This window comes from Prenolepis imparis, unplaced genomic scaffold (genome assembly GCF_030444845.1).
Source record: "Prenolepis imparis isolate NDT839.2.m4 unplaced genomic scaffold, iyPreImpa1.0 SCAF_1, whole genome shotgun sequence".
NCBI classification, from domain to species: Eukaryota; Metazoa; Arthropoda; class Insecta; order Hymenoptera; family Formicidae; genus Prenolepis; species Prenolepis imparis.
This window is the reverse complement of record NW_028141159.1, coordinates 21502891-21524442: the sequence shown is the minus strand read 5'-3', so window position 1 is coordinate 21524442 and position 21552 is coordinate 21502891. Positions and strand designations below refer to the sequence as shown.

The following is a 21552-nucleotide window of genomic DNA, read 5'->3' as shown; positions in this document are numbered from 1 at the left end:
AAGCAGTGGTATCAACGCAGAGTACTGAGTAATTCCGAGCGAGACTCGCGACGACGTTGATCGTGCACACGTGCGAATATCCGCGCCGAAACGAGCACACACGCGTTTCCCGGACACGACAATTCGCGACGTACGCGAGAGAAATTTGACTTTTCGAACAACGATCGCTCTCTCTCTCCTGCCAGCGCGCGCTCCGTACACACCCGACGCCGCTCGCGCGCGTCTCTTCTCGTCGGCTTCGGCCGCGCTCGGCTAAGCTCGGCCGCGCTCGGCTCGCCGGCTCGAGCGCCGGCGGCGGCGACGGCGGCGGCGTGACATTGCGTGGGTGATCGCGTCTCAATAAGGTCAATTTATTTTGGAAGGAGAAAATTTTTGCTCCGTGATTTTTCTCGTGAGGTAAGCCAAAAAGATATGACAATTCAATATGTTGATAAACGTACGTATTAATTTCGACGGCTCGGAAGAAAGGGGAATGATATATTGTGGAATCTTACGTTGGATTGTTAGATTAGAGTACGCTAATAATGAACGAGTTCATAACATAACCATAAAGGATCAATCGCGAAGCGGAGCATATCATTTCTCTTGCGCAATAATATTCTTCGATCCGAGTGAAGGATATAATGCTTCGGACTTGTAATCTTTGCGAAACTTATAGCTTGCTGCACTTGATTTCCGAGTACACGATATCATGAGTCCCGTTCGAACATACTTCGCATCGTTTCGTTATTCGCAAAAATTCATTTCTCATTGAAACAGCTAACTTCGAGGCGCTAGAATCCTCCGTTTCACATCTCTCTCTCTCTCTCTCTCTCTTTTCTATATTCCTAAAATTAAAATCGCGTGAACAGCATTTTATAGATTTCCTCCAAATTCTTCTATCCTGCAGATCCTTTCTTTAATTATAACTTATTTCATTTGCACATGTGTCTAAATAATTGTAAGTACAGCAAAATTAATTATTTGATATATTTAGAATATTATTTATATGTATTAGGTTAGGGTTAGGTTAGGTTAATAGATTGAAAAAGCTACATTGATGAAATTTAGGATTGAATTTTGTTTTGTCTTGCCTAAAATATTTTTGTTTTTCATACAATACTGATTTATAAAAAAAAACATATAATCTATTGAGACTGAGAAATTGAGATTTAAAAATGTGTGTTAAAGTCAAATTTATTACATTAATCAGAAGAGAATGTTTCTGTTTTTTTTGTATTTACATATTTGTTTTTAATTCAGCTTTAATCCTGTAAATACTTTTTATCTTCTTTTAATTATACTTTAGTAAAAAGAAAACTTCCGAGTATAAATAAAATTATAATACAAAGTTTTTTTTAAAGATTTTCCATATAATAAATATTAATTATTTATTATAATAAATAAATTTATTATATATAAATATTATTTATATATAATATAATTTATTTAATATATATAATAAATATATTTATTATATATAAATATTCCATTTAATAAATATTTTGTATATTTATTATATATTATTATTATATATAATATTTTATATAATTATAATAATATAAATGTATAAGTATGTATAAATAATAAGCACATCAATATATGTATGTGCGTAAAATATAGCTTTATTAGCTTTATTAGATAAATGTAAAATTTCTTTTTATTTATGTGGTCTCGTTAGAGGAAATAACGAATTCCGTGAACAAATTACGGAAATACTTTCGAGTCAATATGCTATTTCGATTGACAATGTAATTCATCGTTGTGATATTTTTTTCAGAAGTTTATACAACGAAGTCACGTTGTCGCGTCGCTGATTCAACGCATCTTTGGACTTCTTCTCTTCCACGGTTTGAATATTATTACGCATCTGCAGACATACCAAGTAAGTGCAATGGCAACAAATTATAATCGATAGCAGGCAGAAAAATATTTTGCTACCTTTTTCCGCTCACGTGCGTGTGCGCGTGGACTCGGAATGTTTCGACAACCTTTTATGCGTCAGATCGGCGTAGATCAATAAAATTACGTATTAGAATCATACAACGTTTGATTGTAATCTAATGCATTATGCACTCCGGTATTTCGTAAATCCTGGGAAACACGCGCATAGCGGTTACTATCATCAAATATTAAATGCACACTGATATGCTCTCTGTCTTTGATTTGGATGTTGCACCTTCAATGCCCCGAATCCATATCAATCTATTGCAAATTTGTTATTAAAATTAGATATTAATAAAATGAAACAACTAAAATAAATAAAAGACTCGCAAATTCTGGATGTCATCTCATATAATTTAGAGTAAATAATAAAATCTGTATCTCGTTATTACAAAAATCTAATCTATAGAAAAATAAATAGAAGATAAAATGGAAATTTCAGTAAGTCGATACTTAAAAATTGTACGTAGGATTTTCAAGAGGTACAAGCAGATTGAAAATATATTCTTCTATATGTTTCAAAAAATTAAACGACACGTTTATAAAAAATTAAAATATACTCTAAGAATTCTCCACATATGAATGCGTTCTGTGCGATTTTATTTTAAAAGCTGGTGGTCGGGCATTTAATCTGACCCGACCTGACCTGTTTTCAGTATAAGCAAAAGCTTAGCTTTGCGTTAATTTTATAGTGCACTCTCACTGATGCGTACTCTTTTTTGCAAAACTTATCTAAAGCGCTTTATATCTCTTTTTCCTTTCATTTCGCGTTTAATCCCGACAAACACGAAGAGTCAATATTACTAACAACCCCTCGCTTAATTAACTCTGCTTAGTGATTCCCCTTTCCTCTAACCAACTGTAATCTAAGTAACGAGATCAAATTCATTCAAGCATAGCCGAATCAAAGATATGTAATTGTGTGCGCGCGGGGAAAATATATCAATTATTTCATGATTTAATTATCTCAAAAATATACTTTTCAATTAAATATTATATTAAAAATTAAAAATTATATTTTGAAGGATTTACACATTAGATTTACAGAAAAATACAATTATATTGTATAAAAAATTAATGTGCATAAAAATTATAAACAATCATAAGCAGAACAAAAACATTTCAGTGGAAAAATTGAATAATTAAATAATGAAATATTTTTGTAATATTCTTCTTTGTGCTACTGTTAGGCTTAATCAATGATAATATACAAAATCATTAATGATGATATTCAAATGTAGTAAAGAAAGGATATTGTGCAATTGTAAAAAGAGCAGTTTTTTGTCTCATAACAAGTTGTATCTGGGACAAAGTATTAAGATTCAGATAGTGCAAAATATGAAAGTAAGCGGTCAAACTTGCGCTGCAATAAAATAATGAGATACCCGATAAAAATAATCATTTTTAAGAAATACATGCAGATATTTTGCATTTACGGAAGGAGGAGTCGCAATAAAGAAAGCTTAAGATGCATTTTCTCTCGCACTCTCCTCGATGTTGTTGTTACACATATAAGAAACGAGTCCCCCGTTTGGGTGACGAGAGTGAGAGTAATCCTGCAACTTTCGTTTATTCCCGTCTCGGCCTCGTGATGTCATAAATATGACCGCGTATCGTAATCCGAATTGGCATTCTCGCGGTGAAAGGTACGGCGTGGATTAAAGAGGTTAGTGCTGGAAACGGAAAGACACGGAAATTGTTTTTCGATGTTTCTTAAATGCGAAATTTTGCTTTTATTTATAAAAGAAAAAAATGATCCATTTAAAAAAAAGTTACATTTAAATATTTTAAAATTTTATTTATAGCGAAATAGGAATTATGAGAGAGAGAGAGAAAGGAAACAAAATAATCAACTCTTTGTACTAAGAATTATATAATGTCCGACAAAGATTGCAAAAGTTCGACCTGCAACGGAAATAAGGGGATTTCTCGTCCTAGTTCAATAAGTTGATATTTTATTTAATTATAGCGGACTTAACTTCCTCTATGTAATTCACGTTTTAACATTGATCGATCGTGCAAGTAACGCGAGTGCTCTATCGGTTTCCGAGAAGATTAAAATTTAATTCACGAAACACCGTCGTAAAAATAACGTGAGCGAACTGATCTTCGGAGATAGACGTGAGGTTCATGTCGTTTCAATCTAATTTTATTTTAAACGTTTCCTATTTAGAATCAATTTTTGTCAATTTTACCAGAAAATGTACACAGAGAGAATTTTCTCTTAGAATTTACCCTGAAAATCATGGTAATCGTGGGACAATATGGTATGGAAAGAATTTTATGAGAATTTCTTTGATTAATATTTGATTAATTCTTTGATTAATATTAATATCACTATGCAGTTTAGTAAAATCAAACATGTTTTATATTTTATTGTGATAGATATTATTATTTTTATTGTGATAAAACTGATAAACATTAATCAGAGAAATTCTCATAAAATTATTTCCATACGTTATTGTCGCACGATGATTTTCAGGATAAATTCTAAGAGAAAATTCTCTCAGTGTATGTTATAACCATTAATATATATATATTATAATAAGTTAAATATAGTCTGAGATATCGTATTCAAAATTAAATGATTTAATTAAAGAAAAGTAAGAATAATTATAGCGGAATATAATTTAATTAAACACTCTAGTATTTAATAGCGTATAGGATATAAAAGTAAAATGTAGAAAAAACAAGTTTGAAATAGGAGTGAGCATTAATTATGACATTATCGAACTTCGATCGGAGGGAGAAAAAGATTTGCCTCCGTGAACCATTATGGTGCTGTTACGCTAATGAATAACGGGGTTGCGCATACGCGCGTAATTAATGACGAGGCGCGTGTCGTCGTGCGATTTGCACAGCTAATAGTTTCCCGTAAAACCGGTATCCGATCGCCAAGTATCTCCCTCTCTGGGCCCTGCTTTACCCCGCGTATCGGATATTTTAGCACGTCGTGCATCAGGTTGCATCCTGTCGACGCGACCAATTTCCTTCCGTACGCGTCTCTCTGTTCCGGTTTAACGATCCTCCTCAAGCCGGAAGCGGCGCGCGCCACGTAAGACACCGGATGTCGTTTCGTATACGTAAAATTCTTAGGTGCCGGAAATCTCTCGCGGGCGAGAAACGACCGAAATGCAGCTCCGATCGGCCGATCCGATCGTGAAAGCGATCGCGAGCGTGCCGGCGAATATTTTATTATCGCGTAACGAATCGCTCGGATATTCCAGTTAGACGCTGTGAGAATTCTTCCCGTGTAAGGCACGAGAGAGAGAAAATTATCTCCTCTATCTCGCGCGCAAGTGACTTCCGACAAGCAACCGGTGGTTGTGCGAACGAGGTCACGCCACGACACCTCGTTTTCAACCCTTTGAGATACTGATGAAAGACACGGAGGCGCGAGGAGGGAATCGCAATAAAGTTGGCGCAATTTTTCATCCAGGAACAATTTATACACAATGGACGGGTGGGATATTAATGAATTGTCCGCGCTATTTTCCTTTGATCCGCGAAAATTAACGGGACATTTGTTTTCTAGTGACAGATTGACAAATTGCGAGGGCGAAAGTGAAGGTAGATATAAATGACAAAATCAAACGTTAATGTAACGTATCCTATAAATGTAACAGATTCGACGTAAATGATGAAAAATGAAAGAGATATAATTTTATCGATATCTACAAAGTGCACATTATAATTATTATTCATTTTGATATACATATATTGAAATGCGAATTGTTTCAGCGATTAAACAATTGCATAGTTCGAATTTCATGTTTGAATGTTAAATTTTTGGAATCTGAAGAATAGAAATTCATTCGTCAAAATTCGAAACTTGAATGCATAAAATTTCAAGTTTAAACTTTCATTTCTTCAAACATCAATTCTTTACATATTTTAATTCTGAAAATATATCTTAAATCTGATTACGTAAAATAGCAAAATTGGACGACATAAGAAGGAAGAAAGCAAAATCTGCTTATTTTTATTTGCAATAAATTTAACTTTTGCTTGAAATTTCCTTGATATTTGAACATCGTCAACAATCGAATCTTCCAACATTGCCATTAAATATTTCGACAATTTGTTGTGTATTATAAATTATTTGAATTAGAAACTCTCGGAAAAGTAGTTTGATCATCGCAATCCATGCGTCTGCGTTCGATCCTCAGCTAATAACGTTATCGTTAAGGTATTTGCATCGATGCCTAAGTGGAAAATTCATTCGTGCAATCAGATAATTTGTATGCCGTGAGGATGAATTCTCATTAAAAGGCTCGCGCGTCTAGATCAGGAACGACATATATTGGCATGAATATCTAGGCCAAGTGAAACTGGTTATGGAAAAGCCTTGCCCTGCTGCTTTTCTTTCGGAAGATGACCAAACTGGTTTTGACCTCGGCCAAGACGGCCTTCTATGCAGCTACACGATTGAACGTTAAGATCGCGCATTCTTCGTCTCGTTAGTTATATACATTTCCGTTGATGGAAAAACGCGAGAGAGTGTCGAAATAATATACGAAAAAAAACAAACAAACACAAACAATGAAAGTTTATGAATAAGCAAAAAGCATTCATGAACTGGTTTGATATCGGGATCAAAATATTAATTGTCGTTTTCCATCAAAATTTATAACAAAGTGGTTATGCTTTTAGTAAAATAATAACTTTGTGTAGTCATCATTCTATGAATATTGCTGTAAATGATCTTTTATTGCAATTTTATCCTATATAACGATAATATAAATTAAATTTGTTGCAATTAAAGAGTTATGCTGGCAGATTTGGAACAATCTGAATAATGAATGTTAATAAATATTAATCTGTATAATGAATATTACAGTGAAATATTCAAAATTAAGTTTTAATAATCGTTTTTAAAGAGAAGAGATTCTATCATATGAACAATTATATATCTTTTCATTTTTTTGCAAAAGTAAAGATAATATTAACGATTTCTTGCACACTAATTGTAAGCCATCTATGTTCTAATTAACTATTTCTTTTTATTATATAAAAGAAATACATTCAATTTATGATAGTAATAGAACTTGCATTTCTACACAGAGAGAATTTTCTCTTAGAATTTACCCTGAAAATCATAGTAATTGTGGGTTAATATGGTATGGAAAGAATTGTTTTATGAGAATATAAGAATTGATTTATGAGAATTTCTCTGATGAATATTTATCACAATAAAAATAATAATATCTATTACAATAAAATATAAAATATATTTAATTAGTTTTACCATGCAGTTTAGTAAAATTAATTAAACATGTTTCATATTTTATTGTGATAGATATTATTATTTTTATTGTGATAAATATTCACCAGAGAAATTCTCATAAAATTCTTTCCATATGTTATTGTCCCACGATTACCATGATTTTCAGGGTAAATTTTAAGAGAAAATTCTCTCAATGTACTCATATTTTTTTACGTATAAAACGCACACAAAAATAGAGAGCAATATATTATATATTTAATATTATATTTATCGTTTGAAATTGCAATTCAATTGAATTCAATAATTCTCGGAGTTAATTCGGATTACTAAAGCAAGTAGGTTAATACCGGGCGACACAGAAATACTACCTCTACTCTTTCGAGATGCGAACGTCCTCAGATCCGCGTCTTCAATTGAATTCATTCAAGGACACGTGTACTGAAAACGAACGACGACGTCCTGGCTGGGAGCCGAGTCCGGACTCCCGGCAAGATTGAGCGACTCGCGTCGTGATATATGGCGCATTGCCATATAAGGCGTATAATAATACGAAGTTAGATCGTAATGCTTGTGCCAGACCTCTCTTTCTCTTTCTCTCTCTTTTTCTCTTTCGCTCCCTCGTCAGGGTCGTGCCGAGCGGAGCGGAGCGGAGGATCTTGTGAAGACGAAGACTGCAAGACCGCGCGGAGGTCCCTCTTCGTGGAAGTCACGCAGAGACGCGGGAGAGCCAACGAGCCATCCTCTTCCCTTTTTCTTCCTCTTCCTTCCCCGCCGCTCTTTCCCACCTTCACCTTCCCTCTGCCATACGTCGACCAGGTCGACCTCCTCTTATCCCACACCGCGCGTTTGCGCTTCCACTTATCCCTTTCGTCCTTTCCGCTGGAACGGAGAAGGCGGTTGGGCCGTCCCGGTCTGTGTCCCTTTCGGATCATGCAATCGCCTTTCCTTTTCTCTTGCAGTGTCCTTCCCGTCCTTCCCGTCTTGTCCCTTTTTTTTGCTTTTCTTCTCTCCTTCCTGTAGCCGCAACTCTTTCTAAGAGAGAGATTGCTTCTTCCGCTTTTAATTACTGTCCGCTATGTCTTGTCCATGTCGTCGTTCGCGTCGAGTTTCTGCTTTTTCTCGTATACTTTATTTTATCCCATCTCGCGATCTCTCGATAAGTTTTAAATTGGATAAGCATTTTGTTCTGCTGTGCGAACCGTCCGATGTATTTTTTAACTTTTTCTTTGGACTTTTAATTTATTGTTTTTTTTTCAAGTTCTATCTTTCTCAGGGATACTCTATATTTCTTCCTTTTTTCTCTTAGATTTCTCCTGTCACTTTACAATTCCCCTTTCATAACTTTTCCTTTTCATTTTCACTCGTTACGATCCTCGATCTCATGTAGAATTCTCGTTGAATTCCTTGTATCAGCATATCTGCATTTTATACCCTTCATTTCCCTTTCATCTCACGCTGCACCTCTCGCTCTCTACATCTCCCCGGCTTCTCGCGTTTCGCCTTCTCTCATCGTTTCCATCCGCCTTCTTTCCTGGTCGGGGCACAACCATTATATCCCTCGTGATACGTCTCGCTGCCCGTAGCGGCCGTGCAACGTTGCATTCCGTCGACTGCATTCCGTTCCAGCCTCGGACGAATGCATCTTTTGATAGCCGCGATTCGAAGGAGAAACTTCCCCGGTCGCTCAGAAAATCTACCCTCTCGCCGGGAATATTTTGTAATCGCAGTATCTAACCGACCGCACGTATCGACATTCGTTAATAAATTTAGGTCCTCTTATTCGCACTGTCAACTTACTCGTAAATTTGTCCGGAGGGGACCGCTATACATTTGTAGAAGGCCTATTTTTATAACCAGGGATCCCCTCTGGAAAAGTAAAATCACGAATCTGCCGCAGAGATCGAACTCGACAAAGAAATCCATTACTTAGATTTTCCGTAATCATGACCTTCCATTCGATTGTACGAGGGAACTCGTCAACTACGATCGTGAAATCTTGTTCCCCTCCTTTTGCCATCATAAGAAACAGTGAGCTTACGAATTTTGTCAAGAAGAATAACTTGTAGCAAAATACGTCTTATATACGTCCACAAAAATGTCAAGATCTCTTGTGGAAAGAAATTTGATCTTATTTTTATTTTACTATTTTACCAATATATTTTGAAAACAAATTTAATTGCTTAATATATTAATTTCGATATGCAGTCTTGTATAATTTTCAATTTAAACTTTATTAATAATCCACACTGAGAGAATTTTATCTTAGAATTTACCCTGAAAATCATGGTAATCGTGGGACAATATTGTACGGAAAGAATTTTATGAGAATTTCTCTGATTAATATTTATCACAATAAAAATAATAATATCTATCACAATAAAATATAAAACATGTTTGATTAATTTTACTAAACTGCATAGTAAAATTAATCAAACATATTTTATATTTTATTGTAATAGATATTATTTTTATTGTGATAAATATTAATCAAAGAAATTCTTATAAAATTCTTTCCATACCATATTGTCCCACGATTACCATGATTTTCCGGGTAAATTCTAAGAGAAAATTCTCTCTGTGCACAAATAAGAATTTTCTAGAAAATTAAGATTAAAAAAATTAATATAAAAAATAATAATTACATATATCTTTTATCTCGTCATTTATCTATATTACAAAATATATCAATTTCATCTCGTAACGGCACCTCTCCGAAGCGACTTTTACATTTGTATCGTGAATGGTGCGAGTGAGCGACTAGAAGAAAGAGGGAGGAAAGAGGGTGCGCGGTCTTGGGGCGCCCAGATCGCGATTCGGGGCCTTCGGGCCCCAAGCCCTCGGTGCGGACAATAGACAGACCGTTAGACGCGGTGCAGGGCAAGGTACACCGGACTGAATCTTGGCCTGGGAATTCTTGAACGAAGGGCACCTCGAGGGACCTCGACCCGAGCCGAGGGTCCCGCCGGGGCTCGGAGAAACTGGTTTACCTGCCACCTCCTTCGTCGTCCTCTCTTTTCTCCGGACGTGGCGGTTCCGTAGCGATGGAACAGCGAAGAATGCAAAGACGCAGCAGCAGCGGCACGTCTCTCTTTCCAGAAGAAAGACAGATAAATAATCAGACAGATATCTCTTTGCGCTCGTTTTCCACCGATTGTCAAAATTTTATATGCACAATAGGAGTAATCGGAGAAACTTTAGGTAGAAAAAAAGACAGATAGCTGTATCACCTTTTGATTGTTGTATCTGGCAAGTCTTTATCTGGGTTGTATGCATATGGTGTATAAATATTTTACTTTGCGACATCTTAAAGTTTTCCTCGAAAATTTCAGTTGTATATATCTCTACAAATAGTTTTTCAAATACCTTTATAGGCCAAACGTGGCTCGATAGATGGTACGTTCACATAATATATTCCGTTTCGCTTTTGCACTCTTTGCTATAGAATCTAGAATTTTCGTATGGAATTTTCACGGGAGCTGCATAGTAACTGAGAACGTGCATTTAAATTGCAGTTTAGGACGGAAAGATTGTAACGTGGATTTCTTCCGATGCAATGGCTCGGCTGTAATTCCAAATGGGAATACATATAGACGAGAGTACGTAAATATGATGTTATCTAGGGACGTTTATGCGCCGAAATTTCTGATATCAGATGCAGCATCGAATCGAATATTTTATCGTTTAATTTCTGAGTAATTTCGGATAATCTCAAATACCTGCAAGCGTTTTTCAAACAATTTCTCAAATAGACACGTCATAAACACGTTTGGAATAGACGATAAAGATGTTCTTCTGAAAGTCAGTCTCTTAACATGAAGAATTTCTTTTCAAAATATTTCGATTTTGATGAAGAGGAGATAAGAAATATGTAAACAGAACTATTTATTTAACGAAATTTCGACGATATCTTAAAAAGATATCTTTCTATTAGTAACTTTTTCATACACACATATTTATAAACTTATTTATTTATTAATAATAATATATTAACAAAATCGGCAACAAATTGTAAAGATTTTGGATATATATATGGTTTCCTCGTAAAATATGGGCGTAGCATTGTATCGCAATACTTATGTCATCGTTCTCTTCTTTTGTCAATACGGCTGTGTGTATGAAATATGATTTCCTCATGTTTTCTAATTAACTATCTTTACTAGTATCTTAAACTGCTTAATTCAACGTAAATTATAATTATCATGGCAAAAGAAAAACAAGATTTAGATAGTAATTAATATTCATTATAATATATTAGTTAATAATAAATAAAATGTAAATCACATTTAAAAATATAATAATATAATAATAATAATACTAATAATAATAATAAAGTATAAAGAAGTGCGATATATATATATATATATATATATATGCCTGTATATATATATTGCATATTATATATAATTATTATTATTATAGTTCTGTCAATGTCTATTAAAGTGCTGAAATCTACATTAAATTAAGATTGGGTAATACACAAATATTATATACATATACATACAATTATAATTATAGATCGGTCCAATTAATCCGAATCGATCCGTGCTATTTATAGAGAGAGAGAGAGAGAATATCCTGCATTGCTAATGAACCAATCTAGTAATCATCAAAATTGAAAACAAGCAATTGCATGTTTTATTCATTAATATTGTAAGTATTAGTTATGAGTTCTCTGGCAGATTCTTTACGAATTTTTAACGAGGCTGAAGGCGACGCTAACTTAATCGCCACTTATACATTCAGATTATTAAATCTCACCAAAGAGTTTATAGATTTAATTATTTGCCAGAAGAGAGTTGGAAAGAGGAAGTAGGAATTTTGTTTTTCGAGGAACAAAGAGATTTTATGAGCGGGATTTTCCCTTCTTTATCAGGACTTATCGTGCCGGATTATCCTATCGAAGGAAGGAGAGATGTCTGTCGTTCACTCGCGCATAAAAATTCTCCAACGGATCTCGAAATTGAACCCTATTATATCCGCGATTATAAAACGGTCCATCCACGTGACTTGCACGCGGCTAATTATACCGGCGCGGTTCATTGCTCGCGAACAAAATCTTCACATGTCGTCCAATTACGCGATCGTAATCTATAGGAGATAGGATTAATTGCATCCTGATGAAAGTGCGAAAAACCTAACGTTTAAAGAATATCGCTGATCGTTGATGTAACAATACTTTAATTTTTTGTAGCGAGATTGATATACGCATTGCTATTCGTATACGGAAAGAAGTTAATTTTTTATCGAGAACGTACGTTTTAAAGAATAAAATTTGAAGATATTTAAAATATATTCAAATTTTATTCTTTAAAACGTACGTTCTCGATAAAAGAATTTTTTACGCAAAAGAAATATTTTACGCAAAATTTCGTGTTAAAATATGGAAAGAATACGATTAATTTTTTATCGATCGTATATTTTAAAGTTTGAGGATATTTAAAAGATTTTAAATATTTTAAATATTTAAATAAAAATATTTAAATATCTTTTTTTATATACTAGAACAACACAAGCGCGCGATACACGCGCGCCGTTTTATATCGTTTTATATTTAAAAATGTGTTTTAAAAATAATATAAAGTTTGTTTAAAGTCAATTAATATTTTTTCACAGAAATTAGCTGATTAAAGCATTAATTTGCTAATTAAATTTAAAAATAATAACATGTTAAAAAATTAAAATTAATATGTTGTAAATAATACGTTATCATATCTTATTCTCGATTAATATTTTTTGACAGAAATCAGCTGATAACTGTCAAAAATATTAATCGAGTTTAAAGTATTATATAACCTATTATTTAATACATATTATATTATTTTAATTTTTATAACATTATTTTAAAAATTAATTAGTAAATTAACACTTTAATCAGCTGACGCTTTAATCATATATGTCATGTAGAGCTTCAATTAATTTTTTTTCAGTAGTAATATAAGACATTAATCAGACGTGATTGCTCGGTAGATACACTGACAAATTATCCAAATTAATTATTATACAACAAATTAATTATATAACAAATTAATTATTTTTTACAATAATCAAGCTTCAAATACACAAGACATCTCGAAAACATTTTTATGAATACGAGAGAGAAAATATTATTGCGGAGAAAGAGACATTCTCTCTCTCAATGTCTCTTAATCAGCTGATTTTTCTGTCAAAAAATATTAATAAAATTTGCTAATTAAATATTTTAGCTTACCTACTTATATTTATATTGTGTATGTTATAATTTGCTAATTAAATTTTAAAATAATAATATGGTAAAAGTTATAAAATAGTAATATGTTGTAAATAATGTTATAATACCTTATTCTCGATTAATATTTTTCCTTTCTAAAGCTATATCTTTTTGAACGAATCTCCTTCGAGTTTTAATTAATTATTAATATTAAGTCATGTATATAGTATCGCGCGCGCGCTATTAGAGTGAAGTTGCCGATGTTTGTAGAATAGCGGCCATTACCGAAACGCCGCGAGTATCAGGCAGTTGGAGCTGCGTCCCGCTCTGATTAATTAGTAAGCATAATCGTTAGAAACGATTTCTAACCTTTGCATTTTAATAATTATCAATCGCATATCATAATTTCAACATTAATATGTAGGCGTGATTGTCCGAAACGCATATTTCGCGAAAAATTCGATGCAAAATTTCTTGCCAACATAACCCAATTTAATCTGTTGTCGCGCGCGCGAATGTGTTGCGATCCGTGGATATATTTATCGTTAATTTTAGTTTACATATTTATATTGTGTATGTTATAATGCGAAATAATGAGATTATTCTAATATGTATGTATTTTATTTGTTACAGGTAGCATTGTGTGCGATACACAGTGCGATTCACGCGTCGTGTCGGGAGTGCCGTGTAAAGTTTCGCGCGTTGGGAGTGCCGTGTAAAGTTTCGGCCAAATAATTATTCGTATTTTCGCGAGTGTCGTGAGTGCTACGAAGGACCAAGAGAGGAGGAGGAGGCCCAGGGAGGTATCGGGCGACATCGGGGCATCTGTGAGGTATGCAAAATAAAAACATTTTTTCTAAACTGCATTTTTTTTAAAGCTGTTATGAGATATTCGACACACACACATACATATGTATATACATAATTTGAATATTTTGTTTTCAGATCAATGTGTGCTGTACTACAACTCAGCTATTGCACGTATCGGTGAGTGAGAAATTGTTTATTTATAACATTTTAATAGTGCTATATAATGGGGGTGTATATTATTATATACATACATATATACAAAATATGTTGAAAATATTAAACTATTAATATATTTTAAATATGTTATAATATCTTATTTGCGATAATATTTTTTGACAAAAATCAGCTGATAATTGTCAAAAATATTAATCGAATTTAAAATATTATAACATTCCTTTCTAAAAAAGACCTATTAATTATAAGTCGATTCTCGCAAGTATTGTTGCATCTTTTCCGTGATGCTGATTGATTGTTTTGATTCGCGTTGTGTCTTATATTCGTAGCATCGAGAGACTGTCATCGCGAGGGTTAGTAGTTAAACAGTTTGTTCAAAATAAAATAAAATAAAATAATATGTTATAATACTTTAAATAATATGTTATAATACTTTAAACTCGATTAATATTTTTGATAGTTATCAGCTGATAACTGTCAAAAATATTAATTGAGTTTAAAGTATTTTTTACAACATATTATTTAAAACTGATATTATTATTTTATTTTATTTTATTTTGAACAAATTTTCAAACTGCTAACCTTTGTGATGACAGCCTCTCGATGCTACGAATATAACGCACAACGCGAATCTTGACAGCTAATGAGCATCGTGGAAAAGCGACAACAATAAACTTCTATATATGCAAGTAAGTATCGACTTTACATATCTTTTTAGAAAAGGAAATATTTTTCAATTTTTTAACACATTTTTTTCTGACATTTGAAGAAATATTTTACGCAAAATTTCGTGTTAATAATATGGAAAGAATACGATTAATTTTTTATCGATCGTACGTTTTAAATTAAAGAATAAAGTTTGAGGATATTTAAAAGGTTTCAAATATTTTAAATATTTGTTTAAATATCTTTTTTTATATAATATTATCTTATATAATATTTTTCAATTTTTTAACTCATATTTTTTTCTGACATTTGAAGAAATATTTTTTGCGCAAAGTTTCATGTTAATAACACGATTTTAATTGCAACAAAGAATCCGCGGTTGAAAGGCCGCGGCGGTAAAGTTCACGAGAGACTTTGCAAGCGTGTAAATGCATGCATGGTCGAATACGTATAAAGGAAATGAATTAACGTTAGTAATATATGCGGTCCTGGAATTTCCGCAATGCGGTGCTCGCGTTGTTTAGGCTTGCGTGTATGTCACCGTGCGAGATGCATACACGCATTATGTATTAGAGTCGCCACACGCCACGCACGTACATTACGCACGACGAAACGTACGTGCTCCGAAAGACTAGTCTAAGACATGTCTATTTCTGCGATTAGTAGAGTAACCTCGGGATATCGAGGCGATTCAGTGACGAGTTCCGCCAATTATCGCAACCCGGCGTAAATAATGTGAATTTCGTGAATAAATTTCTTTCATGCTAGAGCTCACAAAAGTCTTTGATAGGCATTTTATCGCTTTAATTAGACAATGGCAGAAATGAATAACAGGTGGAGCAAATGAATTTTTCCTAGAATTCATCTAGAACGATTATTATATAGAGTTCCTAATGTGATACGAGACAGATAAGCTTCGTCGGTCGATAGATATTTAATACAACAAGCGGGCTAACGCGGATTTAATGACAGATTTGTGGCGGCTGCCAGATAAGATCGCCGATGTAATGCCAAGCATAACGAGAGCGTGAGCTTTAAAGGGTCATTGACGGTGGGACAAAGGCCGTAATCGCGTGAAATTTTTGGCACGGTATCCGGTCGAGTGTTACGAGCCGCATAGACGCTTGCCAGGATTCTACAAGTGGTTGACCCTGGCCGCGAGGCGAGGCGAGGCAACGCGACACGCCGGCGTCGATACGTGCGCGCGCGCGCATCAGAAGTATGTGACCATTCCGGCATCGAACGCTCATATCGAACACATTCTCCGCGAGATATTTCATATTTTATATACAGGGTGTATCTAAATAAGTGCGAAAAATTTTAGGAGATAATTCTTTGTCGAAAATTAAGGGGGGTTTCTTATATAAACATATACTCTTATATCCCTTCCTGAGGATTTACACTTTTCTAAAAAGGGAAGTAAAAATTAATTTTTTTTCTCAAATTTCAGACAAATTAAAACAATGAAACTTGGTGGATATTTTCTACTAATAAAAAAGATATTTATTAATATTTTTTGATCTTCCTGTATCGTTATAAGGGGATGAAACTAACAATCCCTATTTAATTTTTAATTCCTCAGGGAGGGATGTAAGAGTATATGTTTATGTAAGAAACCCCCCTTAATTTTCGACAAAGAATTATCTCTTAAAATTTTTCGCATTTATTTAGATACACACTGTATATTTCGACGCGTATAAAAATGCTTATCGATATTGCGAAAATTTGACAATCGATACTCGACGATTCGGCCTTGCTGGATCGATCTCACACACACTTTCGAGGAACATGGAATGGAACGTTCCCCTTTCCGGAAACGCGTGGTCGATCGGTCCAGCTCGGAATCCCAATAGGGATTCCATGGACTCGTCATTCGGACGTGCGTCCGGAGCGACGCGACGATGAATTTCGTGTCGTGGACGCGAAATGGGTGTAGCCGCAGAATGGATCAATCGGTTGCAACGCGCTTTTGTGCTTACGGGAGCGAACAAAAAAAAAAGAAAAAAAATTATGCACACCTCCATACGCGTCTGTACGTGCGTGTCTGTCTGGCGGAATCCGTCATGTCCGTAAAATCGCGATGGATTTTTGATAGCGTCGATGATATACGATCGCGAAGAATACACGAGATTTGTCGAGCCTATTTCTGCAGCGAAGTAGTATAAATCGCAATTCCGTTCGCGTATTCGATATGATTCGTATATTGTTCCCAGTACATTTTTCAGCGTTTTTTCTTTTTTTTTTTACGGATTTACAACCTTTGCTTTCTAACGTGCGATATGCAAAATTTACACGAGCAATGCGTCGATCCATCATGTGGATTATGATGCAAAATATACAACACACACACATAGAGACACATATGCAATGTTCTAAATATGTCTATTTTGAAAGTTCTACTCTGGAGAGTTTTATTTTCGAAACAAGTTCTATATCGTGTTGACTTTTACGATTAATTCGAGATTCGCTTTTTCTCTGACATTTATCACTGTGCATTATAAAGTCAAAAGATAACATTCACCGAACATTAAATTAAACTGCGATATAGTAAATTTGTTACGTGAAATTTAAAATTTCTCAAATTTTTATACAGAGAATCTCCAATGCGAATCAGAAGTTATGTAAATCTCTTTACCTTAATTAAATCATAATCCTCGGAACTCGTGAACTTAAGCAAATTGAGAAGGTGGGATATTATCGTAAATAATTTCCTTTAATTAGCTTCGAGCGCGAATTGAAAATACACGATGCACCTCAGGCGAGATGAGCAGTAAATGCAATATTCGATTAGACAATAAATGATCACCGTTATTATACTCACGGATTGATGTTGACACGAGACTATCCGTTCGACGTGCACGTCGTTATTGAAAAAAAGAAAACTAAACATGGAAAGATCACTGGTAGAGTAAGCACTAGTAATGACATCATCTCCGGAGACGCACGTGCACTGTCCACCTGCGCTATACCTGGACAATGTGTTTACGATGCAAACGGGACTCGCACTTCGCGTCTCAGTCTTGCGTTCAGGCGAATTTACATATCATTCCGGATAAGATAGCCGACGTATCTGCGTGCAACCGCGAGAAGAGCGAGAAAAAGAAACAAAGTGCGAATGACACATTTCCCGATTGATAACGCGCCTTCTACGACGCAACATTCGCCAAATGTCATAAATTAAAAATAAAAAGAATCAAACGTCAATAAACATCATAAAAAAAAGTATAATCAGATTGAGATTGATAATTTAAAACATCAAATATTTTATATTCAACGACAATTAAAATAAATATTTTTTTTTAATAAGTAAAACTGATCGAAGAAACAAATTATAGCAATAAGGTCCATTTTGGAAATGAGCTCTTTTATTTAGGGCGATCATTAAGAGCACAAATTGTGTAAACTCGCATATAATCCGAGTAATTGTGTATTTATTATTGCCTACTTATCACCAACAAGGTGTTTGCATCTAGTGGGATGCTAAACGCATGCATAGTGTGCATAGTGTTTGCAGTATGCATCTCGTTTGTACAATACTTGCACGTTGCGGTTAGACATAGCTGCAACATCGTTAATAAAGTAAGAAAACAGCATCTGCGTTATTCTCGAATTGTTTGTCGACACAACAGGGATGATAGATAATAAACAATTTTTCACAAATTAATTTACTTTTTTACTCGATTATTATATTATGCCACATATCTTGTATTATGCTCGTATATATCAGGATGTGTGATTATTTTATTTACTTTTATGCGATAACAATATACATATTTCCCTCAGATATTTTATTTCTCTTAAATTACATATTCAATAATAATAGTGTAAATTATAGTGTATGATATGTAACACGTAAAAGATTTATGTTTATAATTAACGTACTCTGTTTTCGAAATAAACTTCAAAGCACGGCGGAAAACAAAAGATATATTTCGCATATATGTATACATATAAATAATTTTATTTTAAATTATTTATTTTATGTTAAATTAACTGTTATAGATATTTTAATAGACTTAATGGATTTGTTTCTTGTTTTTCTATATATATTATATTTTCTATTTTTGAATGAATAACAAGAGATTTTATCTAATATAATAACAGGAAGTATTAACGCGCAGAATTTATTAATTGATATTCTTTATATCACGTAATGCTTTATTCTTTGCTTAATTTTTATTTCAACGCTGTTCAAAATAATAATTGGTCGATAATGCGGCGTAGACGCGGCGCATGTAATTGGATATTAAATTGATAACGTCACTGTCTTTCTCCGGAGCGATTCTCTTACGCCCTCGAGGGACCGAAAGTTGAATACGGTCTCCCGGACGACATAATGCAATTTCGTGTGCAGCTTTCTCGCAGATACATATCGCAGATACATCCGGGATTCTGCGCGTCGCGACGCGACAGCAGCGATTTTGTACTCGCGTGATGAGTTTGACGGGAGCAGACTGATGAGTTAATTCAATTATTGCATTTAGACAAAAGGTTTGCGAATGCCTCGGATGCAAATGATTAGCGGATAATATTGTTACATGATAACAATCATCTTTTATGCACTATAATTTATAATTATTATTGAATATGTAATTTAGGAGAAATAAAGTATTTTAGATATATGTATATATATATATATATATATATATATATATATATATATATATATATATATATATATATATTGTTATCGCATAAAGGTAAGTAAAATAATCACGTATCCTGATATATGTATATGTATAATATAGGATATGTGACACAATATATATAATAATCGAGTAAAAAATTAAACAATTATTCTCCATCAAAATCATCTGCTTCCGATAATCTCAAAGATACTCCAACATGAAAGATATAAATAAAATAAAATTTATAAATTTTTATATATAAAATGATTTGGTCGAGTTATATCTAGTTTATCTGTATCATAAATCATAATGTTTCCGCGCAAACGGATTCGATAAACATCATTAGCGTCTATAGCGAAACAACGTTTCCGATAAAAGAAGTTCTACATTTCATGTGGCTGGAGGGAAGCTTTTCTCGCGCGAAGGCTCTCTGAAAAATCGTCTTGCCATCTTCTCCCTTTGACCCCGGCGCAGGCTTCTACGTCGTCTTTCATTCTTACGGCTTCTCTCTTCGCAGTTACTTTTCTCTAATTGCATTTCTCATTTCACGACACGATAACCCGTAGGTTTATTTCTGAAGGAGCTCCATATTGGCATCCAGCTGTGCAGACCACTGTTTTCTTATATTGTTAGAGTTACAACGTCAATATCATATACTTTCTACTATAAAATTATCTTTTGAACATCTCTGCTTTAAAAAATTTTTTAAATTTCAATAAATTGATATATAGTATATTTTTTTTTCGCGTAACACATAAAGAGGGAAAAATAAGAGGAGAAAATCAGATTAAAAATAGTTGAATGTTGAGAATGCATTAGATCTTAATGGACATTTAACGATCATGTTAAGAAGTATGAGTTTCCAAGGATAAAAATCTTTTCTAGAGAGAGGGTCAATGTCTGTTCGCTATTTTCTTTCCCTTCGCGGCTTGTTTGCGCGCAGCCATCAATCGTCAAGCAATGTATCCAACAAGTAAGGCCTCGAATGCGATTTGCTTTTACAAGCTTCTTCGATTACCCGCGAAGATTAAATGCCACAGTTCGCGAGAGTAATCACGGCGGAGTGCAAGAATACTGCGCCTTCACCGAGTTCCATTCTTGGAAACTCACCATTTTTAGAAACTCTAGCCGTGAATGACGCGACTTTTTCTCGCGTGAAAAAAATGAAATTTTAATGTTTCGATTTTTTATTATACTTCATATCGGTTCGCATACATAATAAATAATACGGTGGTATAAATTGCAATTAAAATTTTGTTTGTTACAAAAGAGAATTAATTGCGTCATTCAGAACGGGAATATTTAGAATTACACTTCGTAAAATCTCGTCAGATAGTTGGTAGATAAGAATTAAGGACATTGCGACATCTCTCGTGGCAGGATGAAGGAAATCTCGAGTGCAACCTTTATGAAATTAATTAATCAACGCTTCGCGTTAAATGTCGCTGCCCCTTACAGGACGATGACAGTTTGCTCAGGTCCGGTCGGTGCTCCGCAAAGTTAATTGGCTTCTATCGTGATGTAAATAGCCATTTGTCGTTATCATTAAATCGTGAATTTATCACGGTTACTATATCATGTTACCCGCCTCGCATGACTCGCATGGGCCGCTAGTTCTATTGTCGCGTTAGAAACCTCCATGTCAGCCTGAGGTTTTGATGAAACTCCGCGGGAGGGTAATTTAATTTTAGAGACAGTCTCTCTCTCTCTCATGAATATTAGAAGAATTTTGAAACACCTCTTTAAATACGCAGAAATGTGGTGTCGTTTTTTAAACATATCCTTAAATACACACAAAGAAATTGCACAGCTATACATTTAATTCTCAACTTGTAAAATAATGTTAGTTTAATAAATTAATAAATTAGTCGTAATTTATATCTCCTGAATATATCTAAGAAAGAAATATATTTAAAGAAAAAGACTAAATACTAAAA

At 33.9% G+C, this 21552-nt stretch overlaps 2 protein-coding genes across 3 annotated transcripts in view; one reads left to right on the top strand and one right to left on the bottom strand.

The window, feature by feature from the left end:
- The window catches only part of Brat (tripartite motif-containing protein brain tumor), a 114311-nt gene extending 96367 nt beyond the window's left edge, over window positions 1-17944 (bottom strand). For both annotated transcript variants that reach the window (XM_083037534.1, XM_083037517.1), the window contains exon 1: window positions 17809-17944. The gene's annotated coding sequence lies outside the window, so the exon portion shown is untranslated. The remainder of the gene's footprint in view (window positions 1-17808) is intronic.
- Window positions 1-21552, top strand: part of LOC145944442 (uncharacterized) — a 50986-nt gene that overhangs the window by 7641 nt on the left and 21793 nt on the right. The window lies entirely within an intron of this gene.